This window comes from Gallus gallus, chromosome 5, assembly GCF_016699485.2.
Source record: "Gallus gallus isolate bGalGal1 chromosome 5, bGalGal1.mat.broiler.GRCg7b, whole genome shotgun sequence".
In the NCBI taxonomy this organism is placed as follows: Eukaryota; Metazoa; Chordata; class Aves; order Galliformes; family Phasianidae; genus Gallus; species Gallus gallus.
The window spans coordinates 35,564,942-35,584,726 of NC_052536.1; the positions used below are offsets into that span (position 1 = coordinate 35,564,942).

The 19,785-nt window shown below is 39.4% G+C and overlaps 1 long non-coding RNA gene across 1 annotated transcript; it reads right to left on the reverse strand.

Moving 5' to 3' along the window:
* Positions 1 to 635: 635 nt before the first annotated feature.
* LOC100859161 lies at positions 636 to 19,744 on the reverse strand. The gene is made up of 8 exons (XR_005860503.2): positions 19,528 to 19,744; positions 11,717 to 11,838; positions 10,543 to 10,681; positions 9,583 to 9,704; positions 7,761 to 7,871; positions 3,814 to 3,920; positions 2,367 to 2,457; positions 636 to 851 (listed from the first exon to the last, which is right to left on the reverse strand). It is a non-coding gene; the product is annotated as an uncharacterized LOC100859161 (long non-coding RNA).
* Positions 19,745 to 19,785: the final 41 nt, after the last annotated feature.

The following is a 19,785-nucleotide window of genomic DNA, read 5'->3' on the forward strand; positions in this document are numbered from 1 at the left end:
ACAAATTTCCAATGTTTTACGCCACCACCGAGCCTCCGCTAAGCCGTGACACCTGTTCAGAATTTTCAGCTTCTTAACCCCTTATTATACTTTCTATAATCCCTAGAAGCACAGAGCATGGAACAGTGTTCTTCGGTTCCAGACTTGTGGTATTAATTCTCACTGCCTCCTAGGTACCTTTCAGTGTTTTACATTATCATCCTTACCTTAAGGATTAACTAAATGGATGGAGTCATTTCTCTTAACTAATGCCAGAAAATGCTCAGGTTATCTGGCAGACCACGGAAAGAAAATCTAAGAATTCCGTAGGAGAAAGAGTTCTGGATTGGTTTTTGACAAAGCAAAACAGAAATATCTTAATAGATGCAGCTTTTAAGTAACTATGTTAAATGTATCACTATCATCCATTAATAACGATTTGCCATTCTTCGGTTTGATATATTCAGCAAACTTTAGCAGTGCATAATGCTAGGGAACAAAAACTCTTTTGCCATCAGTCAATAGTCACTCTTTCTAACATTTCTACTAAAAATAAAACGTATCTTTCAGTTAAAAGCCAATATATTTTGGTCAGACAAAATGCTTCCACAAAGAATCTTGTTTCAAAAGAAAGACTCTTACATTATAAACCACAATAACAACTCATACTCAATTTATTCATACATACAAATCGGAATTCATTTTAGACTCAAAATATATGATATTGCAAGGATATTAATAAGTTTTCCCAGGTACTACAGAATCCTGTATAAATGTATTTGTTGGAGTGCTTCTCTGTCAACATCCTTTTCCACATATACGTCATAGTTTAGCTGCACCTCCTCTACCCATTGGCTGAGCTGTATATCCGTCTGAAACAATGGAAACAGATCATTAAATTAACACAATTCTGAGAAACACGACAGGAGTAAGGCCAGCACAACATTAGGAAAACAAGGCATAATTAGTCAGATTAGTCACAGCAAATTATGCAGCACTGGATAAATTCATTTCTGGAATTGCCATTTAACTTAAATAGGAGTGTGATAGAGATAAATTTTAAAAATTATCTCAGTTGGTAGTCTAGGTCCTTTGTTAGTATGTTACAGCTGCTTCTCCAACTGCATTTGTACCAGCCTCAAGCACCCTGATCTCAGGGCATCGTTCTGACAGAAGCGGTGAGGGAGCAGCTAACTGTACTATGGAAGAATCACACGTACTTTCCTGTTTTATGCCTAGAGAATATAGAATAAGACTACAGAGGTGTTCTCAGCTGTTGCGTGACTACGCTCTACTTCAAGGAAATGTCAAATGACATCACTGCATCTCTTAGGGCTGAGGATCTATTTCATCCATCAGCACACGGCAACAAATGATTTAACTTCCCTGAAGCAGACTATTAGCCAGCAAGCCACTTTATAAGTAACTTTGTTGTGTATTATCAACATTTTGTTTCCCAACTAAAGCTAGCCCATATAATCTGTATAGGCATCATATCCATAACAACTGTAATCTACCAGTGACCTGTGGCAGAATGGATGCAGAGGCTGGTCTGTCAGAAGTGATTAGTACTCAGAGAACAAAAGAACAACAGCAGCACAGGATATTCAACATCATTTAAAGTTGCACTGTCATTCTTTTTGTTTCCAACTGCAATTTAAAGCTATCTTAATGATGTGATATACCTGATGGTAATCACTTGCCTATCTGGGATACCACATCTCTCCTCATCTGTACTTCTAATAGCTCAAAATGGCATATTATGAATCACTCTTGATGCTGACAGCAGAAAAGAAGATAGGATACCATCAAGGATGGTCCTTTCTTCAATATGTTCCTTTTTCCCACTGGTTTAACAAAATGGTTTGTCATATTTTAAGGCAATGCACAAATGTAAAGCTAAATAGAGAAAAGAATACAAAGTTTTACTTCTAGCTAGAAGCTTGTAAATATATCTGTACTTTTGAGGTTCTATACCTATACCTGGATGTAGTATTAAGGGGAGTGGGTACTGTCAGTTCTGGCCCGGTTCTGTGACTGAACTTATTATCTCAGAATTTACATAATTATGCAGCTTATACAATGTTATTTTTCATAACCTCACAGCTAAAGTCTTGCTAATAATATGCATGGATAATGCAATGATTCATGGAGCCTACTGATATAGACTGGGTTTTCCATTTTATGGGTAGGAACAATGATGTGCAGAAGATTGTTGGTGGTCAATCTGGAAACAGAATCCAGAGTCCTGCACATTTTAGTCTACACTCTGAATTACATACCCTTTCTGATGGCAACACTGGCAAGCATCTAACCTCCAGAACAGAACTGCCACTTCCATAGAAAGTGACAAAATGTGTTGGCTAAAACTGGCTGAGAGAACTTACCTGGAGCTTTGAGAGTGATTCTTTAAGGCTTGGAACTGTAACTAACAAGGACCCTCTTTTCCTTACATTACAAGCAATAAACTCCCAAGCTCTGAAACACATTTAAAAGCAGGTTTTAGGGAAAAAAAAAAATTCTTTATATTATAAACAATAAACTCCTAAGCTCTGAAGCATTTTTGATAATATGTCATCAATTTTCAGGGATAGAAACACCTTTGAGATACAACAAATCTAACACTAAAAGTCGATGGAGGTAGACTTAGCATGAAGACCTGTTATATATGCTTATCACTCACTGTTTGTATCTCAGCAAAGAATTCTGCACAAACAAAATCAGACTGTATATTGAAAACAGAGGCAATACATGGTCTTAAAATGTTGGGGTTTTTAAAATTTTTTTCACTCTGATACATATATGCATGTCATTTTGTACTGCCAATACCTTCATTCTGAACTAAGATTAAACATCAACATTTGGTCCCTTCAAACTTTTGAAGAAAATCCATTTCCCAAGCACACAGTTGTCTTAAGCAGCTCTATACATATTTTGCAGTCGTGACAGAAGTCTCTTGAGACATTAGCAATAGAAGTATCTAAATATAGCCCCCAGCATCTCCTTTTTTTCTGATTTTGCAAGTTGCTTCATTTCTAACAGCACAGCAGTTCATATTAAAAAGAATTTAATTTTCACCATTTTTCAAATGTAATTTATCTTCATGGTACTAATGCAACACTAAGCCACTACAACTGAATTCTTGAAAAATTAAATGAATTCTCAGTCACGTGCCTTGAAACAAACCTCCAGGCAATGTGAAACAGCCACTAATTCACCCATCCATTCTGTCTCTGTTTGAGACTATTGCTTGGTACCGAGAACACGCCTTAACTTAAAATGCTAGCGGAGACACAGGCACCCTTTCCTTTTAACTATGCTAAAGGCACAGTAACTTTTGGCAGGTGAAGTTATTTAAGTTTTAAATGGATAACAATTAACAAATGCTCATCTGGAAGCATCCAGTACCCTAAAAAGAAGCAGCTTAATCATACATTTATTTGCTACCACATCCTTATGAAAATACATTAAAAATATTAACCCCATGTTTTGCAGTACATTTGTATCAATGCTGTGACATCCACAAGTCAGAGCAACCTGTCTTCTTTCTGAAAATCAAGCTTTATGCTGATAAAATCACTCCAGACCCTTAACAGTGCAAGGATCCAGGGCAAGATTTGGGTAAACAAAGGAACAGTATTCAGTGAGGTTAACAACAAACAACTGCTGTAGTATCTTAGCAGTTAAGAAAAAACTATTAAGTAAAGGTAGTTTAAAACAATTTCCTTACATAATTTATGTAAGTGACTTCAAAAAGCACAACCTTAAGGTTTTTCACAAGGTTACACATACAGTGCCAAAAAAATAGATTACTTGTTTGGACACATAGCTTACCTGGCCTGTTCCAGTCTGTCAAGAAAATATTCAAAGACATTATTCATTACAATAACATCAGCCTTCTGAAGAAGTGAAGCCTGAGTACAGATGTCTGCGTGAACCACCTGAAGGAGAAAAAATTCACAGAGCATAAATTAATTCAAGAGACAAATACCTCCTTTCAAGTAAACATGAAGACCAACAACATATTACAACACATGCTATGACCTTTTTGAAGCCATCACAGAAAGGGGTATTTCACTGACCTCACTGTAGATACTTACAGTTAAGTTAAACTAGATAAAATTTTGACAGTACTTGAAGGCCCCTCACAAGCTCAGTGCCTTACTAGGGGATCAGAGCTAGAAAGAACACTACAGACACAGATTTGACAACTGAATTCTCATTACCTATATAGGGACTGGGAGTGCTGGAAAGGCAAAAAGCTCGCTGGCACTGGAAGACAGCAAGTGCTTTAACTTCCCAAGCAACTACTTCTCCAGTAAGCATAGGAGCTGGTTTGATTTCATTTACCTTCACCTATCAAAAAGGATATTAGTACGTCATGTCATTTTCAAACAGGTGAGATTATAGTGACAAGAGAATGCGAATGCTCATTAACACTGACAAGATGTGTCTAATTTCCTCTTCAGTATGGAAAAGTGCATCACATCCTAGATCTGAGAAACATAAACTAGAACATCTTTTTGAGGGGATAAGGGAAAGAAAGACAATGTGAATATTCTTTGAATTCCACAAAAATTTTTGAAAGTGCATCCACATATGTTAAAAGCATACAGAAAACCTGATCAACATCTGGTCTTTTCTGTGTGAACTATTACCAGGTTGTGCAGGGAATACGTTAACGTTATGGATTCAGCATTTCACATTTTGTGGATTCCTTCCAATATTTGAAAGATGTAAAAAAGAATTCTTGATTCTGAATGTTTGTACAGAAAATAAATGTTTATCTGTCAACAAACGTTTTGCCCACTTCAGATATCAGTACTTGTTGAGAGGGTAAGATACATATCCCTCTTCATAAAGAACATGTAAAGCATACTGTTCTGATTGACAAAGGAAACAGATACTACCACCCCTGCAACCTGTAGGAGTTCCAGTGGGGAATGAGATGACAAATTGTCACAGTTTATGATCCCAACTGATGCTATTAGGGTACATTATTGCAATTGAAATTGGAGCCAAATGCTTTAAGGTAAGTAACACCAAAAACAAAGGTCTACTGTTCAGAAAATATTAGGCATCAACAGCTTCATTTCCTTAAATTTACTGCTACCTGTAATGAGTGGAAGGGAAGTAACTGTGTTCTTATAGTTTAAACAGAATTGGCAGGCTAGTGTTTGAAGGCTGTATTTCACTGAGAAATATGGACAGCTGAGTTATCAGTCAAATGACAGCTTTTACCTCCAGCGTGTGGATATCTGAACTACTTATCCATTAGTTCACAATATATGGAATATTTTAAAACAATATTTGTGACAATTTATCTTAAAACAGTATAGTATAAACAACACCTGCAAAGGATCTGACTAAAAAAAGAAGTTCAAACATCCAGGCAGCAGAGAAACAAGATAGACCACTCCTGTCACTGTCACCATCAGCAGTCCAAAAGAAGGTTGGTCCTGGTTGCAAATCTCTGTCCTCTGCATAAAGCCACTGCTAACTATAGATAAAAATAACAAGCTATGAACTGAGGTGGTAGAGGTACTATGGATACAACCTTAACTGCTGCCTCAGTACATGGGCTACAGCTTCCGGCAATGGGGCAGGACAAACAGCAAGGGATAAAACTTGCCTCAGCTAGATCTGCTGGAACTCACTCATGTATCAGCACTTGGATTCCTCCGTAATTTATTAGTGCATCTATACTGTAAGTGGGATTCAGGTCAAAATTTCAAGGCAAAGGAGACATTTTAATTTACTCTCTTATTTTCAAGGGGAGAAAGTAACAAAACCAGCACATTTCTGTACAAAATACCTGAGCAGCAGTGCTTAATTCAAACCCAAGTGACTGATGGACTGTTCCCAAAGGGATTTTTAAAATGACAGCTTGAAGGAAAAGATCATGTACGTAAGTGGCACAAGACATCACATTACTACTGATTTTTCTTCATGTCCTGCTAATGACAGTCCTAGTATTTTTAACCTTGATTCAGAAAAATAAGCTACTAGGAAATTTTAAATGTATTTTGGCTGATGCCTCGTTTACTTCAAAAATGCTTAGACCTTAAATTAAGATTAGGCTGCTTTTACAGAACAGGTGACTGTGCTGATTAAACTGACCTCTGCAGCCCATTCTTGTTCAACCCACCCCTGTTCCTACTGGGGAATGGAGGACCACGAGAGCATATGTGGTTGCACCATAAGCCAGGCCCACATACTTCTGCAGCTGAAACACTGGGTTCTAAGTCAGCTGTACCTGATTTCTGTTCAGCTTGGCTATATGTTGGCACAACAGAGAGGACAGCAACTGATTTTAAATCTGTTGAACTATTTTATATTCCTTCCAGCATCTAAAGATTTGCTCAGATATCAGAAGACACTGAGCAACTTTCTATATACTTCAACAAGCCAAATCTTGATCAGGATTCCACCCTTCTGTCCTTTGAGAACAAGTTCTAATAAAATTTCAGTATATCCTGAAAACAATTGTTTTTTTAAGAAAGGTCTCTTCAAAATTTGTCTCAAACTATTATCAGCAGCTGGATTCTGACTATTTGTAAGCCAGTACGCATCTCTAGAGAGGTAAAATAAAAATCTAAGAATGTGATATTCAAAGCAGGGTGATAACAGAAGTCACGTGATTAAATTAGCATCTAATGAAATTCAAATACTCGAGTCCTCAGGCATTGCTTTGAAAACATAATATCTTCTTTATCTTTATCCTCTGAAATGAATGCATCAGCAGAATTAAAAGGTGTGAAGGAAAAACAAAGTCTTATAGTATAGAACATAGAAGGCTGAAAAGCATATATATGCATCTCCAGTTCCTCTGAAGTGACCTGACGAAGTTCTAACTGCAACTTCAGTCTCATCACAAATGAGCACAAAGTCCATGCAAAAATTGAAGGTTATGGATAAATCGTCAGCAATTGGTATTGAACTGGGCAACCCAATGACACTGCTTATCTGGAGTTATATTTATGTATGTTTATTATTTCTTTAGGGTTCAAAATCAGTTACTTTAATTTCCAAGAAATAACTGCATCCAGTGGTTTTTGTGACTCCACTCAAGAGCATATGCATATAACACAGGATTAAAGCCAGTATTTCACCCAGCATATTCTACTTACCAGTTTTTGCTGGAAACAAAACAACTGGTATTACTGGTATTCCCCAGAAAGGGGAAAAAAAAAAAAAACAAATATTTTTCTCATTAAAATAACAGTACTAGTTATTTCCATAATAGGAGTTGAGAAACAATTCCCATAACGATATCATATTGTTTGAAACTCATTTTGTTTATGGAACGTACACATGCACTGACATGCCAAGAAAACAAATTCCAATAGCCAAAAGTCCTCTAGGTGTTCTTGGATGCAAATTTACAAATCCTTCCGCTAGTGTTAATGAAATGCACAGACATTTGATTTTCTTATTCAAGACAGAAACTCCGATTCAGTCAGTTTCAAGGAAGTTAGTGGCAATGCTGTCCTTCATTTCACCGGGAGAAACAGCTAAGATGTATCTGTTTCACATGAGCCAGCAGGTAAATCCATTTGGGAAAGAGGCTAAGATATACATCATGTTATCATGTTTTGGTAATTTTCTTCTTTCTTTCCACACTGAGATCTTTTTTTTCCAATACAAACCCTTTGTTTAAGACCAAAGCAAGCAAAGGCAGAAACAATTTTTCAGAATGCCATTTAGCAGTTACTCTCGCAAACAGGATACCTACTATACAGTGGTTAAAAATATACACACTTAGCCATATATTTAGTTACCTTTATTCTGTCAATGAACTGGTATTTTGTAATTGTCATTTCTTGCAACTGGCAAAAGTCTGCATTCATTTCTACTCCATACAGTTGGGATGCTGAGCTATAAAGATAACCCTACATTAGGAAAAGGAAGTTTAGTAACGTGATGCCTTTAAAACAACTTCAAATATTTGAGTTGAAATGAAAAACAAAACAAAACAAAAAAAAAAACAACAGAACAACAAGAGTAAATATTAATAAAGTACTTAATAAAAAAAGAAGCTAAGATGTGCCTTACAGTGGATGTGATATTTTTCAAAGCTAGGCCCGTTTTGACAATTTCCACTTGTATCTCACAATTTTTTTAAATAAGAGATCCAAAACAGGTCAAAATAATAAAACAAGTAGGAAAGCTTCAACTTTACTTCAATTGCAAAGTAGATGGAAAAATGCCTAGGAAGGAAAAAAGCAGTAGAAACTAAATTATAAGAATAGCAAGAAGGGAAAAGACTGTACACTTCTGTTTCTTGTGAGAATGGAAGAAGAAAATATAGCAAGAGAAGAAAAAACAGCTAGGACAGTTAATGTGAGTGAAAACAGAGGACAATCTTACCCATAATATAATGGGATATTTTGGGACAGTCTTTGTCAGCACCTCTAAGTAGTGTATTACTGCCATTTTCAGGTGCTTTACAGAGATGCATATGAAAAAAAATTGATTAATTATCTCTAAATGATAAACCCAAAATACTTCAGGGGTTCTATTTTGGACTGAGATTTTAGAAATTTGTAAGGAAAAAAAAAAAACTAAAACAAAAACACTTGAGCCTATAGTGCCCTAATGGAGATACTTCTATTTGCCGTTGTCTCTATAGAATGCTTTGCAAACAATGCAAAACAATGCTGAAGATACAGAAAGTTCAAGACAACTATATACTGCAGTCTAATGATTAATGTTTTCTGATCTCATTCAACTCAGTGATAGCAACCTATGAAGGTAAAGTTAACATTTCTAAACATGATAAAAAGTAGAACTCTTCTTGAAAAACATTCTTCCTGCTTTATCTTGAGACTATCTTCTACTATAACAATACAAGCATTTAAGTACTTCAAAAGAAATTCAATAGCTAGCAAAAGCGTTATCATTAAAGGACCCAATGCTGCAAATATTTACAAAAGAGAGTAGCTTTTCTCATTTGAGTTGTCCCAAAATTAGATTATTCAGATGAGTAAAATTACATGCTCAAGCGTTTCCAAGATTGAGCCCTAAACAGCCATTGACTTTTGTAAGAAAGTTGTAATGTGTGTTTTGCGTTGCTGTTGGCCATATGTTGCACCAGCCATGCCAAAAGCAATCAAAATTGCACTCAAGTTTCTCGATGAAGTATTTTATGTGCATTTTAAAACACAGAGCAGGACAATATGTTTTTGGAGACAAATTCATATCAAAGCCTTCCTTCTTATAATTCAACAGTTTGTCAGATTCATAAAGGAATTTAACATATCTGATCTATATATAGACATGGTCAAGACATATGGGACAAACTCACTTATGGAGGAGAGACAGAGCAGGAATTAGCAAAAGAGCAGTATGTGTGACAGCAATATGCTGCTGTGTTGGACAACAGACTTTTCTTCTCCATAAGCAAGATCACTGGTATTCTCTTTTGCGAGGAAAGAGCAAAAAACTAAAATCGCTATGAAGCAGCACCATAGTCTATTCAGCCAGATCAGAGATGCTGTTCAGAATGACCTGTCCAAGATTGAGTAATGAGAGTAGGAAGTCAGAGAAGAAGGAATATGTTTGTTACAGTAATAAAACACAAATTCCTGTGCTGGAAGTTACCGCAAATAGCACTGCACCAAGCCTGGAGCCAACGTCAACCACTACCTTTCCTGTCAGGTCAGGCAGTACATGTAGATAAAGAAACTTCAGTTCCATGAGGGAAAAGGAATGCGAAATAAACTCTGGGAAATAAGAACAGAATAAAGGTGTTGGGTGGGCAGTACTAACTAATATGTTAGTAACCAATAAAAATACTAATCTGAGGAGTTACCATCACTGAAAACCCATTTGCTTTCCTTCCTCAACTACTGCAGGGGACCCAGGAAAACCATGGATTGCAGATCTGATCCAGCCTGTCAGCAGACTGCCCTGAGTCCAGGGATGTATTCCTTTACATGGAGAATTTTGAAATCCTTCATGAAACTGAATTACCTTTTTCTGCACAGTGACATGTATTAAACAAAACAAAAGACAATAACTTGGAATCACTGATGTAGAAAAGGAAACATGGTACCTAAAGCTCAACACAATTCACGCAAATCTTTTTATGAGCAGACATACTAATAACTTAAAATTCAGCTCCAAGGTTGTAAGGAACATAATGTTCTCCATATAAGCTATTCCTTCTTCAATGCCTGTGCTGTACTGGTGACAACTGATCTGTACCACACAACATAAGCTCTAATACAGATGGTGTTCTCCATTGTGTTTCAGTGTGCAAGAGAAGACTGAGGCTACTACATGGGCTGCTACAGTATTCTTTCTGTATATACCTTTTCAGTGGTACGTAGCTCTTCTTGTGTGCAACTAGGATCACTCATTCACAGCAAATTACTTGGACTTACACACGTAGGAGACTCCTTCTACTGGTTATGGGAAATAATACTGGCCTGTGTACTACACCAGCCTGCACAAAGTCCTCCATTAGATGGATGTTGCGTTGCCCATCTGAGTCATTGCACAAACCAGAATGTATAGTTGAACAGAATTCACTTCTGATGTTTCCAAAAGAGCACTTACCTAAAGATGCAGTCTTGTATGAGCCACACTCCGTGCAGTAGTTCCTACTCATTCTCCCCTCCTCACACATTGTATCAACAAAATCATCATCATAAAGGAATGCATCGATGTGAACCATGGGCAGCGGATGTTGATGTATCTGAGAAAAGGAAGAAAACGTAAGAAAGGCATAACCATATCTCTTAACTTCACTGGTCAACCTTTACCAAAATCCCTGTGGCCAAGTGTTTCCCTATTCAGAAGTAACAAATCAAAATTAAACCACAGAAATCTTGCATGAAAACTGGATTGTGAAATTTCAGTGAAATAACCAGTAGGTGGAAGCTGACAAAAGAATGAATGCTGCAGGTTTTGACAGCTGAGTAGGAGAGCTGCTGTGAACTTTGTCTTCTTAGAAATGCTTGGCAATAGAGGAGGTACAAGTTAACAGGAGCTTCTTGTCTTCCACAAGAGGAGAATGTATACTAAGGGCAATTTTGCTTCTTCATTTCAACCATCCAAGTAGTTTAGTCTTCATGTCTTATGCCTCAACCTAGAAACACCTGATTTACACAAGTGTAACTTCCCGTCAAAAGAATAGCAGTTGGGATGCTTACCTCCTCATCATTTCAAGGCTTTTAATTTTTATCCTCCTACTCCTCTTTCCTCCCCTTCCTAGAGTGGCTTATCCACTTTTTTTCCCATTTAAAAGCCACACATTTTCAGGAAACGCATTCACTTTCCAGCTATTCTAACAGCTAAAGAAGAAGAGGTGTTCTCCTTTCTCACAGGTCTCAGAGCCTACCTCCTTCTGAGCCATCACAATCTGAAAAGAACGGGAAATTGTTTCTGGGCTGCCCACATTATGGCAAAGGCAGAACACTGGCCCTGTATTTATATTGTCTTTCAGGGGGCTGTTAGAGTCTACCATGGAGTCAGCATTAAAGAATCGTTGTGAAATGCAGCATACCACAGAAAATGAAAGCTGTGCCAAATAATTTATGATGAAAGTTTTAAGAAGTACGAAGCAAATTTCTTGGGGTCACACAGTTACACAGAAAGAGACCTGAGAACCAAACTGCGATTACCCATATCTCAATCCAGTGCTCATTCTCTGCTATGAGCAACTAGTAAAACTGCATAGCCCCAAATAAATGCATGGTTCAGCAAAAGGAGACCATAATGATTAGCTTACCTTCTGAATAGCTAGATGTTCCGAATTAAACATTGCCTCAATGGGTAAATGATTCCGCAAATCTTCAGCAATATTTTTGAGTACAACATCATTGTTTGTCACCACAAACTCATCAAAGTCACCTATAAATCAAAACAAACAGAAAACTCTGAACAATCATATGTAGATCATGTGGGCAGAGTGATGACCAATACAATATAGTTGCAAGACATAAACAATACCAGATGGATAAGGTTTTTATTTGAAATGCATTTTTCAGCCTTTGTTAGTTTTCCCAGCCAATGACAGATTTAGGCTGTAATAACACTGAAAATAAACATATCACTTTTTTAAAAATCTCGAATTATTTTCATATTTATAAACTTATAACTCACATCTGATGGTCTGCACTGCCACTAAAGTGATACTGTTTCAGCTTAAGATATAAAAAACATCAAAGATGTTTTTGAACTATTGGAGAAATTACAAAACTCACAGTTGCCTGAGTGCACATAGCTTTGTTTTTTGATTTGTTTTTGTTTTTTTATATAAAAGTTTCTCTTTATACATTCCAATCTTTCTAATAAAGTGGCTACAAAAAAACCAACCAGGGATAACGCATAGTTCAACAGTTCAACTTAGATTTTACGTGACTAAAACTATCAAAATATTTCAAATGTGAAAGAAAATAGGAGTAGATATAAACCAGTCAATTTTTGCAAAGCCACACTGTAAATTCTTGCTATTTTTCCAAGATATCCCTGCCTTCTTTCAACGCTTTTTTGTTGTTTGTTTTTCAGTTTAGCAGTCAGAAAAAGGGACCTTGGGAAGTTACCAGCTCTTCAACCCTACTTCTTCCAAGGCAGAGTCAATTCTGAACACCAATCCTTCTCCCAAACTATTATCTAAATAAATAAATATTTTTGGATGCTGGAGAATCTACAATCTCCCTTATCAATCTACAATCTTTCTTATCAACCCATTCCAGTGCTGGACCACACTTATTATTACCATTAAAATTAAGTACTTTTCTTAGTATTAATCTAAATTTCTCTGCCACAACTTAAACTTCTTTGTTTCATTTACAATGGAAGTAGAGAAACCTGTTTCTTTCTCGTATATAGAAGCTTTTTATTTCTTCAAAGACTCATCACATCCCCTCAGCCTTCACTTTTCTAGAAGAAACAAGATCTACTTCTTCAGCCCTTTCTTTCATTTTTCCTCGAGTCTGATCATTCTCATCACTCCTCTGTGGAACCTCTGGACTCCAGAACTAAACCCATTTATCTAGCTAAATGTTTATTTGCATCAACCAGACTTTTCACTCCTTACAGACAACATCCTGCTTACATCCCTTAGTCTCGTGTCAGCCCCCTATCTGACATTCAGCTTGAGATCTACTGTACACCTACGTTCTGCTCCTTTTCTGTTAGATTTTCCTCAAAAGGAGGACTATGTGAAATTCCTTTTGCCTGGATATGCTCAAAAGACACTGAACTGGTGGTCCTAAACAATGGCACACATCAAGTCAAAACTACATATGCGTAAAAGAAACAAAAACCACAAAACAAAAAGCAACCACAAACCCAACCCTGAAAAAACACAGTCACCCCATCTTGATTTCTTAACACATTTGTCCTGTTCTCCCTTCCTTCTGGTTTGCTTCTTGCTCTATTTACAATGGCACTAAGGGTACTAAGGGATTTTCACATGTACATATTTCACTCACCAAAAGACATGATGGCTTTTTTAAGCGTTAGCAGTGCTGTCTCAGGTGGGAACATTTGTATGAGCAAGCTTGATGGCAAGCAGGTTCCAAATAAATCTATGAAACATACTACAGTTTTGTGCTAGTACAAACAATCTCTTTTCTGAAGCACAAGCTACACCAGAAAGTGAGAAAATAGGTAGGAACCAGAGACCAGCTACATCTTTAAGTATTAAATGCTATTGAAATGCTTTTTGCTTAAGCCCTGTAGTTTGAAACAACACTACTAAAGAAACCATCACTCATCAATGCAAAACACTCTCTTCTTTGAAGGTACAAATGTAAATGGTTCTTCCAGTACTGACACCAAGAGATAATCCTAAATTCCTCACAGTATTAAAATGTATTTAGTTTACTATTCACAAACATACAGCAGTAACACACCAAAGCCCTGACGGGCTTAGAAGACAATCTGCCATTTGAAGCAGCTCACAGATACGTCCTCCAAAACCTCAGCTCCCCAGAAGATGCAAACTTTGCACGAGGAACTGGGTGGGACAGAGGAGGCAGCTGCAAATGAAGCAGCATGAACAACACAACAGGTGTAAAGCAGCAGCTCTGGCCTGTCAGCATTTTGACATGAAACCTCTAATAAGCACCCATTCCAGTGAGTTCCAGAGTTCACTCACCACTTCCAGATTCTTTAGGATCATTCAAGAAGCAGTGACTTTTCTGACCAGCTCAGAAAAGGCTTCTACGGATGCACAGAAGTAAACCCAGAGATTATGGGAAGGTGGACAAACTAAATGTTGCTTAAATCTGATAATATTAAGCTGGGAGAAATCTTAATAAATAATGTGGGAATAGGTCCATGGGCACTAGGACAGACCTTTAGAGAGCTGAGTCTGCAGAGGTGGAAAACATCTTTAGAAGCAAGAGGAAAATAGTGACATGGACAGAAAGAGAGCAGAAAGTTGATATTAGCAGCTGTACAGACTGGTGTCCGGGGGCAATAAGCCCCTACATCTGGCAGATGCTTTACAACAATACTATTACTATGCAAGAGACCTCATCCAGCTGTTAAGAGGATCAAATTCATATACAGAGTTTAATGAAATGCAGGAAGAGTTTGTAGACCACCGTGCCAGCCATATCACATGGCAAGAGCACAACTTAGCTCTGTTCCTTGCAAAACTGATGAGCTAAGGCCTGTTCCCTCACACCCTGAGGGACCTCTCCTGGCCAAGGGCGGTGGGAATGGTCCTACAGGCTGTGTGTCATGTCCCACCTCTACTGCAGTGAGACGGTACTGTCAGTGGGACATGGACAGCATGCTCCCCTTCCTCAAATCCTGACTGTCCTTCCTGCTGGGACTGCCACCTGTACAACACTTGTCTCAACACTGAGCTTCTCAAACGGGGCCCTCTGAGCTCCTCCTAGGAAACATGACAATGTACAACAGTTCTTGTGGATGATCTGTATGAACCTACCACAAATCTTAAAACATCTGAGCAGCTCAAATGAAGAACATGAAATGTTAATACAGAAAACTAAATGGCCATTGGAAACCGTTGACGTTAACACTGAAACATAAATGGCCATTGGTAGCACTCCTTTCCAACTGTCAGCATTGCAAAGAGGAGAAGGAGGTTAGAACACGTTCCTCCCAGGACAACAAAACGGCAGGAGCTGCACAAGGCATGCTCTGCACATGCATGCTTACCCCATGACTAAATGCAGGCTCCGAGTCACACCATTCCTGTCAAAGCAAGAACGGCAGCAGCTCCCACAATGCCTCATTTGCTTTGGCAGTATGTAAACATTCAGATTGCCATCAAGTACAGAATGCAGGTGCCAAATATGAAAATATGTATTTCTGCCTCAGTCTGGTACAGTTTTATCAGCTCCACCCTGGTGTTTAACAAATTGTTCACTCTTGAGAATCTCAGTATTAGCTTACAAGGATCTTCAAAGAAGAAAGTAAAATAGAAAACTATTTTTGCTATCATTTTAGTGCCTGTTGTACACATGAAATGCAGTGTGCAAACCTGGTGTTCATAGAGCAGACAGCTAACCAGGAAAGAAGCACACAGTTCACGAAGTGCTGCAAGATGAATCACAATCATTTGCTTATGTCTGAGGAGGAGGAAGTCTGAGTGCAATACTGTTTGTATTTTACTTCAAAAACCGGTTTCACTGGATCTACTCAACACATATTTCCAACATTTAATCAACACATTGCAAAAACTCTAATTAACACCCTGGTGCTGCTCAGTCTTTCTACAGCAAATACAAGACATGCTATGAAAACATCACAAAACCTCACAGAGTACAGAAAGGATTGCTACAGCAACACCTTCACATCCAGGTACCGCAGACCGCATGTCAGAAGAGAAGCAATATATGATTTCCAAATGATATCAGAAGATGACTTCATGCGGAAATATGAGGATTTAGCAAAAGCAGCTGTAGCAGCCAGCACCTTATGGTTTTCCAGATATATATTCAGCCTCAGAGAGGTAAAAAGGGAATACTATCATCCACGTTACTTGACACAAAGCTAATTCAGTCACGCAGCGTGATTTAATGATACTGGACAAACAGGTCAAAGAGGAAGCACCACATCTCTAGAACATGACTAGCCCCTTTCTGGCTAACTATGTCAGAACCAACCTCTGACTGCAATATATGAGATTGCTTCCTCAGGAACTCCAAATGCTTTTTGTATCCTTAAACATAGCTAACTATTGGTAAAGAATATCTAGGTTTTTTTTTTCCAACAGAAATATAACGAGCTTATTTTATTGGTTCTTCTCATTCATAAACTGTAAGAAACTTCAAAGTTAAATTTCAAACTAGACTCTTCACTTAGCCATCTTCCAATCAGGCAATCCCCACCTTCATTAAGTTTCAGTGACTAACAGCTTACAAGCACGTGGTATTCTTAAGATTTCTCTCCCACAGCAGTTATCATTTGTCTCAACCAAGAGTAACAAAGAAAATTAATGCCAGTTCCTAAAATTGGTGATTCATCACACAACAGGTTTACCAAACAAGGGAGTAGTGAAAAAGATTTTTGGTATGGTGTCATTGTAAGCAATACATTCCTGTTGATGTGGCTCTGCAACACTACTGATCTCTTTTGCAAGGATATTCTACTTGGATAAATCACTTCTACCCATTTGGATATGACACCTTGCATTAAATTGCTTTTTCACACACACAGAGAAAACTACGCTTATACTTGGTTACGTCACAGAAACCCGTGCTTCTTTCCTTTTAAAAACTCATTCCACTTGCACTGACAGTACACTTACCCCCAGTACAAGTGAATCCACTTAATTACATGTCACTTAACTTAGAGGATCTGTGATGGTTTATTATTCAATTATTGTTTCAAACAATACAACACTGTATGAACAACCGGCAATTCAGCCTTCTAAATCACTTGGAAATCTCAGCTTCAGATAGAGAAGTTTCTACTAAAATGTATAAAATGGAAAAAGCTGGTAAGATGGCTGTTCACTGTTATGTAACTGAAAAAAGCTACTATTAGTCTGTTACGGCCCTGCTGAAATTTTTTTTTCCACTCATTTTAGATCCCATGACAGTACACTGAAAACCACAAAGGGTCTTTTTTATCACCTTATCTGTGTTTCACTGACATCTATCAAGAGACAGGCATCAATAACCTGCACCAAAGCTCCACGTATAGCAAAGATTTGCCACAAACATTTGCCACTAAGTAAAGTGATTAGCTGACATCAATCTTGAAATTACTATTCCTGGGGCTACTTTGATTCTTGCATCTGTGTTGAGATACAGAAGCCTGATGAATCTCCGCTTTCATTGCTTATCTTCTCCAGGACCCACTCTTACCAAATGCAACCTCCCCTGTTATTGAACATTTTTATGAGTTTGGGCAGCAGCAGAACAGTTGGGAATACGTGCATGCACACATTTATAGAGAAGCTATACATCAAATGCTGGGACCAACTGAGTGGGATCTTCAGGGGGGTTTCCCCAAGTGGTTTGAATTAGCTCTTGGGCTTCACCCAAGCTTTCCTAGCCAGAACTTCTGGAACGTGCTTATTGCAGAAGGATATTAAAGCATTAATCATCTTATTATAAAAAAAAAAAAATTCAGTTAAGACACCAAAGGTTCCTGTTATACTTTCCAACTGCTATTGTTTCATTTTCTCTGTGATCTAAGACTAACTCAAAAGAAAAGCTGGAAGGCAAGTCACCGTGAAATGACGTCCGTCCCACCGCAGTGTGTGGGAAGGGCTGGCCAACTGTGAAACAGCAAAGCTGCGTTGCTAAGCAGCTGCCTTAAAACTGTAATGTCTTCTTCCATCATACGTAAAGATTTGGAACTTCTAAAATTTGCAAGACTAAAAAAAGCATGACTGGTTATTTCATTCTCCATTGGGACAAAGAAAATGAATAGCATCTCACACATACTCTCATTCCCGTAATTACTAAGATTAATCAGAACCTGAGCAACCTGAGCAATGTTCTCTTAGCTCCACCTACATAAGGGTCTTTATATTAGTTGTTTCACTAAAATGTAATCTGGCTCTTTCCTGGAAAAGTTTGTGGTGTTTTTTTTTTTTTTAACATTAATCCACACATATAGCATGCAAATCAGAAAACATCAAGTTAAATAAGTAAACATGGCTAAAAGGCAACCACTTACACACGGCTTTCTATAAGGCTACATGCATGCTCTGTTTGGGTGAGAAGAAAGCCTGACCACAGCTAACACTGGAACTGCACCCTGTATTCCTCAGCTGGAAGTAAAACTGTAAGCACAACACCTTGACAGGAACAGGAACAGGCTGCAGGAGGTGGGGGGAAAACACACACCACATCAAAACAACTGATCAGCGAGGATACCATCCGTGTTTCCTTTTATCCTAGCCTTGCTTTTACTGTTTTTTCTTTCAGAATGCTATCCCTACATCCCCATATATTTTTTTTCTTTATAAGTTTGTTTCTTTCCTTCACCCATACTGCTGTGCGGTGCAGAAACACAGTACCTTTTCATCTTCTCTCACAGCACTGCATTCTCTTGACACGCAGGAACCCCAAATTCCTGAGTTGTGTTCAGTGTGCAACAGCAGAAACCTTAGTCCCAGCTCCTCACAATGCTCTGACCAACCAGCACTAATTATCATTGCTCTACCTACATGTTACAATGAGGACAAATGCCCTCTCCTCTACTACAGAGGCACGCGTACGTGCAGGTACATTTTAGTGGGGAGCCCATAAAACCTCAGAAGAATGAGCAAATGATAGAGAGTTTGCCAAAACAACGTGAGCAGTGGATACAGAAACTGGTAGTTTCTACACGCAGCAGTAAGGGACCACGTTTTACGGGCTCTAAATTTCTCCACAGATCTGTCAAGTCAGGGAAATTAAATTAGCCTAAATTCCCCCAGTTGCTACCGACACGCTGTGCCCTGATGTTACCTATGTATGCAGATACATGTAGACACGTATTTGTGTATGCATAAGTGTAAATAAAAACACACGCACACGGAAGAACGTCTGGTTGCAGTTAACTCTAATCATACCCCTCAAACGTCAGCTTCATCAAGCCTCGGGGACTCCCTGTTTCTCCTCTAAACGTGACGGCTGACTTGTGCGTGCCCTGAAGCGCCTGGCAATAACTTTCCTATCAGACGACGAGTCGGGCTGGGAGGACGCCGGTGTGTAAGGCGGGGTGCGCTGCACGCCCAGGCCGCGCACTTCCCGACGCAGCAGCCCCCCCCGCCTCCCCCCACGCTGCAGGCCGTGACGGCGAGCAGCACGCGGTGCCCGCAGCTCCGCTACCCGCACGGCCGCAGGCAGCGGCAGGCTTTCCGTCCCAGCCCTTCGGCCGGCCGGCCCAGCGCTGCCGGGGTCGCGCCCGGCCTCTGACTCTCCCCACGCGTTTACGAAAACGTCCCCGGGCGCAACCCGAGGTGCTGGGACGTCAGACCGGGACGAGAGCGACCCTAGCGCAGGGCACGGGCCTTCGGCGGACCCCGTCCCAACAAGCCTCGCCGAGCCCCCCGCGTAGGCTGGGCAGGACCCCACGGTGCCGGCGCTCGACACCCCTCGGCCTCCCGCCGCTTACTGCTGTGGCGCATCCAGTGCAGCAGGCGGGGCAGATCCGCGGCGCACGTGCCCCGCACGGCGGCCAACACCGCGCGCCGCGCCGCCTCCAGTTCCATCGCCGCGCGCCCAACCGCCGCAGGGGGGCGCCCCGCCTCGCGCCCGGCCGTTCTACGACCGTTACCGCGCACGCTCAGAGGGCGGCCGAGAAAAGCCCTCTCTCTGCGCATGCTTGAAGCGGAGATCCCGCCCCGTGCGCATGCTCGAGGGCCGTTCCGCT